Raw genomic sequence first — 11597 nt, 5'->3', positions numbered from 1 at the left:
AATACTATATTATATATATATTATAAATTATATAATATTATTATAAATTAGTCGTATATATTAATCTGTAATATTTATATTGTTTAAATATATATATATATATATATATATATATATATATATATATATATATATATATATATATATATATGTATATATATATTTATATATACATATATATATATATATATATATATATATATATATATATGTATATATATATATATATAGATATATCATATAAGTAAAGATATAAGTAAAGATATATATCTTTACTTATATGATATATACTTATATATATCATATAAGTATATATCATATAAGTAAAGATATATATCGTTTATATTGATCTATAATATTTATAATATCACATCTACAATATTTAAGAAAATTTAAAATTGGGCAACCTTGTGTTTTATTTTTTCACAATTTAATGTTGTAATAGAGATATGATTATATTAATGTGTAATGTGTCTATGACTATATTAATGAATATATATATTTTTCTGCTATATATAATTTTTCTGTATATATATTTTTTCTAAAGATTAGTTGTGAACTGAAAGTTGTTTTATTTGTATATTGTTTAATGATAACAGATAGATTATTGCCTAAAGTCTTTGCGTAAAATTTTTACGCTAAAAAAAAATGTTAAAAAAAAACTAAAATAAAAAAACGCGTTTTTTTGTCTAAAAAAAATGTTAAATTAGGTAGTAGAAAAATGCAAATTTCTTGACAACCAGAAGTGCTACAAAGTTGGTTAAACCCATTTTAAAACAAGATTAATATTTTGAATGCAATAAAATTAAAATTAACATTTTAGCTTAATTATATTACGAGATCATAAAATGGACTGAAGTGCCTATTCCAATAAAGATAGTTACAAATTTCCGCTTCAAAAAAAAGAAAACATCTTGAAATTAACAAAAAAAATTTTAAAATGGATTCTTTAAAAAATGTTAGAAATAGTTTATTACTTGCATTAGAATAAAATATCATGACGAGGAGGAATTTTTACTACTGCACAAATTAAATTTGTCTAAGAATCCAGATTTACTGTTTCAAAGTTATAAGCAATTTTGTTTAGAAACCATGTCTGATGATGAATGCAAAAGTGAATTTAGATTTCTACGTAGTGATATATATCGCTTACTCAATGTACTTCCACTACCTCAAGAGTTTGTATGTTGTAACAGGTTAAAAGTTACTCCTGTAGAAGCACTGTGTGTTTTTTTAAAACGGTTTTCCTACCCATGTAGACTACTCGATATGATACTCGATATATATATATATATATATATATATATATATATATATATATGTATGTATGTATGTATGTATGTATGTATGTATGTATGTATGTATGTATGTATGTATGTATGTATGTATGTATGTATGTATGTATGTATGTATGTATGTATGTATGTATGTATTTATATTTATGTATTTATCCTAAATTTGTATCAGAAATTAAATAATTACTTTGTTACACTTTTGGAGCAAGTACTACTTTGATCCATTTACAAGCCGTTCTCAGAAAACACGAATTTCAACTTTTTGACGTTGCGTAAAAAGTTTTAAAACGGCATTTCAGGGAATCCCATCCATTGCGCATGCCTAGTGTGAAATATTTATCATAAATTGTAGTTGCCGTTGCAGTTTTCTTATCGTAAGCTCTCAAATTATAAATGTGTATGTGATGAGTATGGTGACAATGTTACTGCTGGAGAGACCAGTGGAGTAATGGATGTAATAAGTAAAAAATGTAACAAGCCTCCTATATTAGGTAAACCTTTTTACATTTCAGTAAATATCTTTTTAAAGGGTTCCTAAAGTTACAAATGTAAGGAGGATTTAGATTGCATAACTAGACATGAGACCTGTTGATTGTTAGTATTTTTTTGATTGTTTTTAATTGTAAAGACAAACAAAAAAAATTACTTACAAACTAGCCACAAACTTTGAATTTTCATAACTTTTGAATTGTTGGTTAAGTTTTCCTATTTTTTAAAGCTCTACAAAGCTATATTTTAAAATTAAAAATTAAAACAACTTGGTGAAAAATGGCAAGATAAATTCTCCTTTGTTTTTAAAGACATATAAAAAACTGTAATGTTTGTTTTGTAAAATTTTATAAGTGCGCAAACGAAGTTCTCCTGATAAGAAATAAATCACATTCCCACTTCCTGTTCCTCCTAATAAAAAGAATCGAGCAAACAAAGAAATCTACTTTGGGTGAGCACTTGCATAATTTTGTGATTGCACCATTATTTTTTTTATTGAAGCTTTTTATGAATTTTAAAAAAGTATATTAATTTTTTTGTTAATGTTTATCAAATATTTAAAGATATATTATAAACAAGTCAGTTGTCCTTTTGGTAAAATTGATTGTTAGTTCTTGTTAGGATTTGGTTGATTTTTTATTGTTTAGATGTTAAAAAGTTCTTGAATGACAAAGATGAAAGTGAAAGTAGTGCAGGATAGATGTCTCTTAAAAAGAAAAAGAAAGGTATATGTATATATACTCTATATCTAAAATCAACATTAGTATAAAGAAAATGTAATGTTAAAAAAATATTCATAAAAATTATAAGGTTTGTCCTTGTGAGTTTATTTTTTCTAATAGCATCTATTTTTGCTAAAATTATATTAGGTTGTTTACCACTTAAATCATTTTCAGGCAGTTCATGTGTTAGCATGCCGAAAAATAGCCAAAGAAGTGATTCTGTGGTTGAGCCAGAAAATGATTGTATGATATCTTCAGTGATCCCATTGATTTTGCCAAAAGAAAAGACTCTGCAAGTGTACGTGATGAAGTCTTTTTAAACAACAATGATGATAAAGGTAATATAGTTTCTAAGCTTACTTTTTTGCCAGTTTTTTTGTTGTTTTATTGTATTGTTATTTGTTATCAGCAATCTAGAATGACACAACAGTGTCATTCTAGATTGCTGATAACTTGAAAAAGTCTGATGCTTTGATATGCAGGCTGGAACATTAGTTTGATAAAGATTTTTGACACAGAAATCAATTTATTCTTTTCATATTTAGCATTTCAATTGATGGTAATTCAAAAGTTGGAACAGATCAATACAAGGCTTAGATTAGTTCATACTTTTAAAGAAAATACAGATTATGTTTATCATCTTCCCCAACCATTTACTGAGCTTGCAGATTTAATTAACTTTGATGCAGGGTTAACAAACCCTAAAGAGTTTAAATCATTTGTAAGGTTTTAATTGTTTTAAACTAATTATATGAACTGGGTATGAAAAATAAGGCAGCGTGAGCTATTCTAAATTTTATATAAGAAACATTCAAAACATTTTCATGTTTTGAATTCTTTTTTTACTAGAGGTCTGCCATTTTTATAAAATTTGAATGATTTGCGTGTTTTCAAGTTATTAGAAGAATTTATATACATACACACACCCATATATATGCACAGGTTTCAATATATATTATATCCTGTAAAATTACTTTTCAATTACAGGTGAAAGAACTTTCTAGACTTGGTGAGAGCAGCGCTAAAAAATGTGTGACAAATGTATTAAACAGGTATATTTCAATATATCTGTTCAAATCAAATATAAACAGACATGTTTAGACATATCTGTCTACTAACTACTCAGTTGTATTCATGTGTGCTTTTTCAAATCTTAATTGAGATATCCATTGTTGTTTTATTGCATAATTTTATCATGATTTAGTTAATATAGTCTTTACTGTATTTTTTAAATGAAATTTATTTTGCCTTTACAGGTTAATGGCAAATAAACTGCAAGCAAAGTTTAATTTGACTGGATCTAACGCAAAACAAATAAAAAAGATAGGACTTCAAACTTTAAATATTTACAGAGGAGTTATTGGTGTGTGTGTGTGTGTGTCTATATATATATATATATATATATATATATATATATATATATATATATATATATACATACATACATACATACATACATACATACATACATACATACATACATACATACATACATACATACATACATACATACATACATACATACATACATACATACATACATACATACATACATACATACATACATTAATATATATTTTATTTGTGTGATGTATGCTTATCCGAAAGAGTTGCTATCTTGGATAAATTGGATCAATATTAAGTTGTTTTTTCCATACTATTGATCGTTAAATGTTTACACTCGCTTGTTAGCAATGTGAAGGTTAATATTAATGCTTGTAAAATGCAGGAATATCTTACTGTAATGTTTTGAGACCTCTGCCTGACAGATTCATCCATGTTTATCTGTATTCTTATGTCATGTTTCACACAACTTATACAGGTTGTTTTGGAAAACTAAGGTGATCAAGTCAGAAAAAAGTTTTTTTTGTTGAATTTTTTGTTCAATTTAGAACATCGTTTATAGCTGTTAAAAGCTAATAAGTTGTTTTCATTTAGATGCAGTTACCCGATGTTTTAAGATAAAAAAACACGATGTACGACGGTATATTGCAGATTGTTTGAAGTTTGCACCATATCGTTTGGATGGTGGAAAGCGAGCATCAAATCAAGAGGAGAGGGTGATGACAGAAGGTGATACAGAAGATGTTGATATTTATGATCAAGAATGATTTTATCAAGATCGTTTTCCAAATAATTTTTATTTTGTATAATTTTTTGTTTTATAAATGTTTAAATTATCTTTGTGGTTTTATTTGCTTTCATTTACAGTTTAGTTATCTGCATTTACAAAATGATGAATGGGCAGATCATTTGTGAAACTTTAATAAGATATATAAAATCAACTTTTGCAGTCTTTATATTGTATTGAAATTTGATACAATTTGTTAATGGTCACAATTTAGCTTGAATTAGTAAAGACTTGGATAAACTTTGAAAAAATAGCACATACAATGATTTTTATCACCCGCACAATATTTCTTATCTATGCAATATTGTTATTGTGAGTAGAATATTCTACTCGCAATAACATTATTGTACATATAAGAAATGCTCGTTAAACCAACGCTAAATCAACGTTAATATAACGTTGATCTGTGGTTTGTTTTCAACGTTTGGTTTCAACGTAGATTTGCGTTTCCATTTTAACCAAAAATTAACGGCTTTTCAACCATAAATTTTAACCTTTTCTCAACGTTTTTTCAACGTGAATATGCTTGCTGGGGTTGTACTAACTTAAAATCTAACGTAAATACAACATTAATACAACGTTGTGTGCCGGCTGGGTTAGAGCACTTTCCATTGATTTTTAGGTCTATGTTTTTATATTTTTCTGAATCAGCATAAAATTTTCTATCAGAATCGATCATAAAAAAAAAAAGAGGGGGGGGGGGAGAAACTGCAGTAGCGCCATGAAAAGGTTATAATAGCTCTTCCTCTCAGCCCATTAATTAAAAAAAAATAACTTTAAGAAATAGATGTAATACCGGAAGAGAATTTAACTTTTAATAATGGAAACTTATCCGATTCCGTGTGATACTGAAAGATTATTAACCAATTTCGTGTTATACTAAAAGATTATTTCACTTACTTTTTGGGCTTTACTTTTTTACTTTAAACACCAACTCAACGCATAGTTAATTAACAGCGGAGTTTTTTTGTCAACGTTGAATTAACGTTGAAAAAAACGTTTACTGAACAACGTTTAAGTAGTAACCTTAATTTAACGTTGTGATTTGGTTAACCAACGTTGAAACAATGCTTCAACCAAATATCAACGTTGAAACAACGTGAAGATGCCGGCTGGGAGCGCAAATATAGAGAGTGATAGAATGTGAGGTAGGACTGTCAGTGTGTAACGCAGATGTGGTAAAAGAGCGATAGGAGCATCAGACTTTTGAACAACAATTTTTTTTTTTTTTTAATGCATAAAGCAATAATAAAAATATTAATAATAATAATAATATTGTCTTACTCAAAATGAAAACAAAAATAAAAATACTTACGACTGATTTTTCTTCTCTTACTTATTTTTCTTGATAAATACTCTCAACTATTTCTCATCAATATATATATATATATATATATATATATATATATATATATATATATATATATATATATATATATATATATATATATATATATATATATTCTCTTAATATTAACTCATACAAATAACAATACATTAATACTTATAATAACGCAAATTGAAAGTTACTCATACATTTCCTTACCAAATCCTTCTCATAAGTTCCTCTTTAAATTGTTCATAAATTCTTTTCATTAAATTCTCTTTAAATCTTTAAAAATCTTTTTCTCATAAAATCCTCTTTTAAAATCTCTTACAATTCTTTTCTCATAAAATGCTCTTTCAAAATCTCTTTAAATTCTTTTAAATTCTTTTCTCATATAATCTCTTAAAATCTCTTACAATTCTTTTCTCATAAAATGCTCTTTCAAAATCTCTTTAAATTCTTTTAAATTCTTTTCTCATATAATCTCTTAAAATCTCTTAAAACTTTTTCTTTCTCTTAAAATTCTCTTTAAAAGTCTTTCATAACTCTTTTTTAATACATCTTCAAAAACTCTTTTTAAAACACTCCATCAAAATTTTCCCGAAAACATCTCTCAAAAGAGAGGGCTCAAGAAAATCTACTAAAATCTCTCTCAAAAAAAATCTAAAAAAAATCTAAAAGATTTTCTCAATCGTTCCTTTTCTATCTGACCGCAAATTTTTTTTTGAATTCTCGTCCACACAATAGATTTCTTTTTCTTTAAACTCTTTCAGTACTTTTTTTTTCAACTGCTGAGTCATGGTATTCTTTAAAACAAGTTTTACTAGTTTTCTTTATATTAGTTTTTATATCAGAGTGGCTACAGAACTTTCTAGAACTTTACTAATTAAAATCATGTAATTGTGTTTCAAGTCGTGTTTGCGAAAGCAGTTTTTATCATCAACGGTGGGACTCATTCATTTTTTATGTCATTAGACATGTGTGTCCACCTGGTGTTTTTGGTTGACTCGCCCTTTTCCTCGTTCGAATGTAGCGTGTTTGAGTCGGGTAAAACTCAAAGATGATGCTTACAATTTTCTTCATCTTCCCTCCTCACAATATGAAAGAAAGGGGGGGGGGGGGGTAAATATTTTATTTTTCTGAAAAAACTACATTCTATTCAACAGTCATATTTGCTTTTGGTAACAAAATAAAATTTAAAAGATTTATAACACTCAATCAAATAAAAAGATATTAGAAATACATGTATAAGCACTATTATTCGACTAAATCGACTTTTAGTCGATTAGTAGAAATTCTAAAGTCGATTAGATCGACTCTTAGATTTTTCAAAGTCGACTAATTTCGACTTTCGACTAGTCGACTTTTAGTCGATTTAATCGATTTAGTCGAAGTCGATAACAACACTAGTTTAAACACTTTTTAATTTTAAAATTGCATGAAGTAAGTTTAAACTTTAGATTTAGAATTTACATTAAAATTCGTGCGCTTTTCCTAAATGATATAATTATGATACTTATAAGTTATAATATGCAAATCCCTTAAGGCCTCTAACGCACGTATATGAAATCATTGTTGCAAGCTAAACGGCTGGTTTCTCTCAAGTTGTTAAAAATGTAAGTAAAGTTGTAATAACCTCCTTAATCGCTCGGTAACCTAAGTGAACTAACAAGTTTTACAAATTTACTAATGACATAAGTAACTAATTTACTAATATTTGTTATATGCGTACGAGTAAAAAAACTACTTGCTTTTTAGTTTGAATAAACATGTCAAAAACAAATAAGTTCGTTATTATTAATAAGAAAGGAAAAAGAAAACGAAGCTTCGTTTGGACATATTTCGAAATAGACCAAAAGAATCAAACAAAATGCAGCATATGTTATAAAATTCTACCTTACTACCGTTCGACAAGTTCAATGCAATTCCATTTATCAATTGATCATTGCATTAATTCAAAAATATCTGAAAAATCAACAATTTCACTCAACGATGACAATATATCCGATATTGAGAGCGGTAATGAGTATGGTTTTGAAGAGACTGGTCATAAATAATTAAACAAGTTATGGGTGAACTTTATTGTTGGTACTGATCAGCCGATTTCGATTGTACGTCATCAAGATTTTGTAAATTTAGTTAGTGAGTTAAACAAAAGCTACAAAATGCCATGCATAAATACGGTGAGTAAGAAACCAATTCCATCAATTACGGACAATCTAAAATCAACTTTATCTTAGGTTTATGTTTGAAGTGAAAGCAGCTGAATATTTATTTAATACGTTAAACGAAATCTTCAGTGAATGGTCAATCAGTAATAAGATTTTTGCACTAGCTACTGAATCAGGTGCAAACATTTTCTCTGCAGTAAATAAATTTCTCTGCAGTAATTAAAAAAAATAAAAAAATGGGTCAAAGCGTTACGAAGTAAAAGATTACGATGGTAATGGAAAATTAATTAATTAAGAAATTACGGAAAGTGTAGTTAAAGATATTGAAAAAATTAACGAAGGCAAATTGGAAATCGCATCCTGCAGGCACATTGTTGGTTTATGTGATTTGTTACACCCAATTAAAGAGCTAACAAAACATTTTAGCGGAAAGAAATATGTTACAGTAACATTTCTGTTTCCAACATTGTATTCTCTACTAAAAAGAATACTTGAATCGCAACCCATTTTTGCAGAACTAGTTAAGACTTTTCAAAAGGAATTGTTAAGGTCTCTTTGAAGAAGTACCACAACCTGTTCTTATCTCTTATTTCTATACCATGAAATCTAAATTACATTACGATAAAATATGTCTTAAACTCTCCATCGCAGAGTACATTCTCACATCTTCCCCTTCTTCTGTAAATGAAATGTTTTATTGTTTGTTTTTTGTATGCATTAGTACTTTCTCCATAATTCTATAGGACGTCTTTCTCTGTTTGGGTATGTCTTTTGATTCGGTTCTTGAAAATGGCTTCTTAGTTGTGTCGGCATTGTTAGTGTACTTTCATTTTCTGGAGATATCGAGTCGTTATGGGAGTATTCCTCATCACCCTCTTCTTTAATTGGTGTCGGATTGAACTGTATATCCATTGGTACTTTCTTCATGTGTGAAGCATTCCGAGTTTTTTGCGAGTTATCAATGGGGGATTTGGCTGTAATCATTGTACCGTTCTTTGCCGTAATTGTGTAGGGTTTAAACTCAAACGGTGCCATAGTTTTGTTACCTATTTTTTGTTTTATCAGTACTGTATCACCGATATTTAAGTTTGGATTTTTTGCGTGGTATTTTAGATCGTGGTATTTTTTTCTGTATAACTTAGCATTTTCTTGTCTCTTCTTGGCTTGATCATTGATATTTGCATCGACCCTTGTCTGAAATGAAGGTATTGTAAAACCTGTAACACGATTGAACATAAGTGTGGATGGTGGTATTCGGGTTGTGCAATGGGGTGTGGTACGGTAGGAGAACAGGAAGTTGTACAGCTGCTTTTTCCAGTCTCTTCGTTCGATGTGTGCCGCTCGTATTGTTTTATTCAGTGGTTTCATGAAGGATTCGGCTTGTGAGTTTGCTTGTGGCCAAAGCGGCGTGATTCGTTTATGCTGAATATTCAGTCTGTTTAAAAATGTTTTTATTTTGAATGAAGTAAAAGGTGGTCCATTATCGCTAACAATTGTTTTCGGTATTCCGTATACTGCGATTGTTTTCTGTAGAAAATCAATAAGGAGGTCAGCAGATGTATTATGTATAATATCGACAACCGGAAATTTTGATGTTTGATCTACGAGGACTACCAAATAAAATCCGTTTGGTAAAGGACCAAGGTAATCTATATTAACCGTGTCCCAAACTTCCGATGGTGTTGGTGTAATTAATAGTTCGGCTGGTGGATTTTGTTTGCTAAGTGCCTGACAAATTGCACATTGTTTGATATACTGTTCTACTTTAGTGTCTAGGCCCGGAAAGTAAACTTTTTGTCTAAGTAGTGATTTAGTTTTCTCTAGTCCCATGTGACTATCATGCGCGAGTTGTATAACCGTAATTTCTAGTGAACGTGGAATCACAATTCGATTTCCTTTTAGGATAATGTCTGAAGTTTGATTTACTGTAAGTTCTTGGCGAATATTATGGTAAACGAGTAATTCTTTTTGAAATTTTTTTATTTCCGGAGGACATTTCGGATGTAACAGTTTATGCCAGGTACTAGTGGCAACTAACTCAGTAAGTATTTGTAGAATAGGATTGGCTTTGGTTTCCCTTTGAATATCTAGTAGTGAAAGGGCTTTTGGACATGCGTGTTCAGCAGTAAAGTTGACATACTTCTCTAGCCCTTTGTGGTCACAAGGGTCTACAGGGTGTCGACTAGGATAATCAGATATATTATTTTTTCCTTGGATGTAGTGTAATTCAAAAGAATACCCTTGTAATCGTAAGGTCATACGCTCAATGCGAAGTGGTACTGTAGCATTTGGGTTGTTTAAAGTTTTTACAATAGCTTCGTGATCGCTGTATATTTTAAAGGGGTGTCCAAACAAGTATGTTTTGTTGTGCTCGCAGGCGTATACTATAGCTAAACATTCTCTTTCAATAGTAGAGTAGCGCTGTTGTACAGGCGATAGCGCTTTTGAATTATAGGATATGAGTTTAAAGTCTTGTTTGTTTGGTGTGTTTTGTACAATAACTGCTGATATCCCTACAAGACTTGCGTCAGTGAAGACTGTAGTCTCTTTGTTGGAATCGAAGTATCCAACGCACGAGTCTGATGTCATAGCGTTTTTTAGTTTATCAAATGCTTGCTGGCACTCAAAGTTCCAGTTCCATGACGAATCTTTATGAAGAAGGTTACGCAAAGGGTAAGTAATAGTACTGTAGTGCAAAATAAAACGTTTGAAATAGTTCATGAGTCCGAGAAAGCTTTGAAGAGCTTTAGTGTTTTCTGGTATAGACATGTTCTTGATATTCTGAAGTTTTTCTGGGTCTGGTTGCATTCCTTCCTTTGAAAATACAAAACCAAAAAATTTAACTTTTTCTTTTCCAAATATACACTTTTCAAAATTTAAGGTTAAACCTCTCTCTTTAAATCTTTCTAATGTTTTGTGTAATATTAAATCATGCTGTTTTGTATTCGAAGCGAATATTAAAACATCGTCGGCAATGTTCAAGGTTCCTTCAATATCTTTTAAAACTTCTCGTAAAGCGTTTTGTAATTCCTCCTGTGCAGAGTTTACTCCAAAATTAAGTCTTGTAAAACGCTTAATTTGAGTTTCGGATTGAAAAGTAGTTATTGATCTCGATTCCGGCGCAAGTTCGAGCTGGTGAAATGCCTTCATTAGATCTAGTTTTGAAAAGACGGCTGAGTCTTTTAATTTTACAATAACATCGTCTAGAGTTGGAGTTGGAAAACGCGTTCTTCCAATAGCTTTGTTAGCGGCTCGCATGTCTACGCAAATCCGTATGTTGCCGTCATTTTTTGGAACGATTACCATTGGACTTATCCAGGGTGTCGCTTCGTCCGTTACCGTTTCAATTATTCCTTCTGTTTCAAGCTTTGTAAGTTCATCTTTAACTTTTTCTCTTAGTGCAAAAGGGATTCTTCTTTCTCTTTGTGCGACTGGTGCTATACTTTCATTAATTTTCAACTT

At 29.4% G+C, this 11597-nt stretch overlaps 1 pseudogene across 1 annotated transcript; it reads left to right on the top strand.

The window, feature by feature from the left end:
- The first annotated feature begins 1359 nt into the window (after positions 1-1359).
- On the top strand, positions 1360-4686 carry LOC145183967 (uncharacterized; annotated as a pseudogene). Its single transcript, XR_016452185.1, has 8 exons — positions 1360-1786; positions 2139-2235; positions 2432-2509; positions 2654-2844; positions 3052-3227; positions 3494-3558; positions 3763-3869; positions 4445-4686. The product of XR_016452185.1 is annotated as an uncharacterized LOC145183967 (transcript).
- The last annotated feature ends 6911 nt before the right edge of the window (positions 4687-11597 follow it).

The sequence above is a fragment of the Hydra viridissima genome, unplaced genomic scaffold (assembly GCF_058129835.1).
Source record: "Hydra viridissima isolate aposymbiotic clone 2 unplaced genomic scaffold, HvirCarnegie_v1 scaffold_4, whole genome shotgun sequence".
NCBI classification, from domain to species: Eukaryota; Metazoa; Cnidaria; class Hydrozoa; order Anthoathecata; family Hydridae; genus Hydra; species Hydra viridissima.
This window is presented reverse-complemented; position numbering and strand designations above follow the sequence as displayed.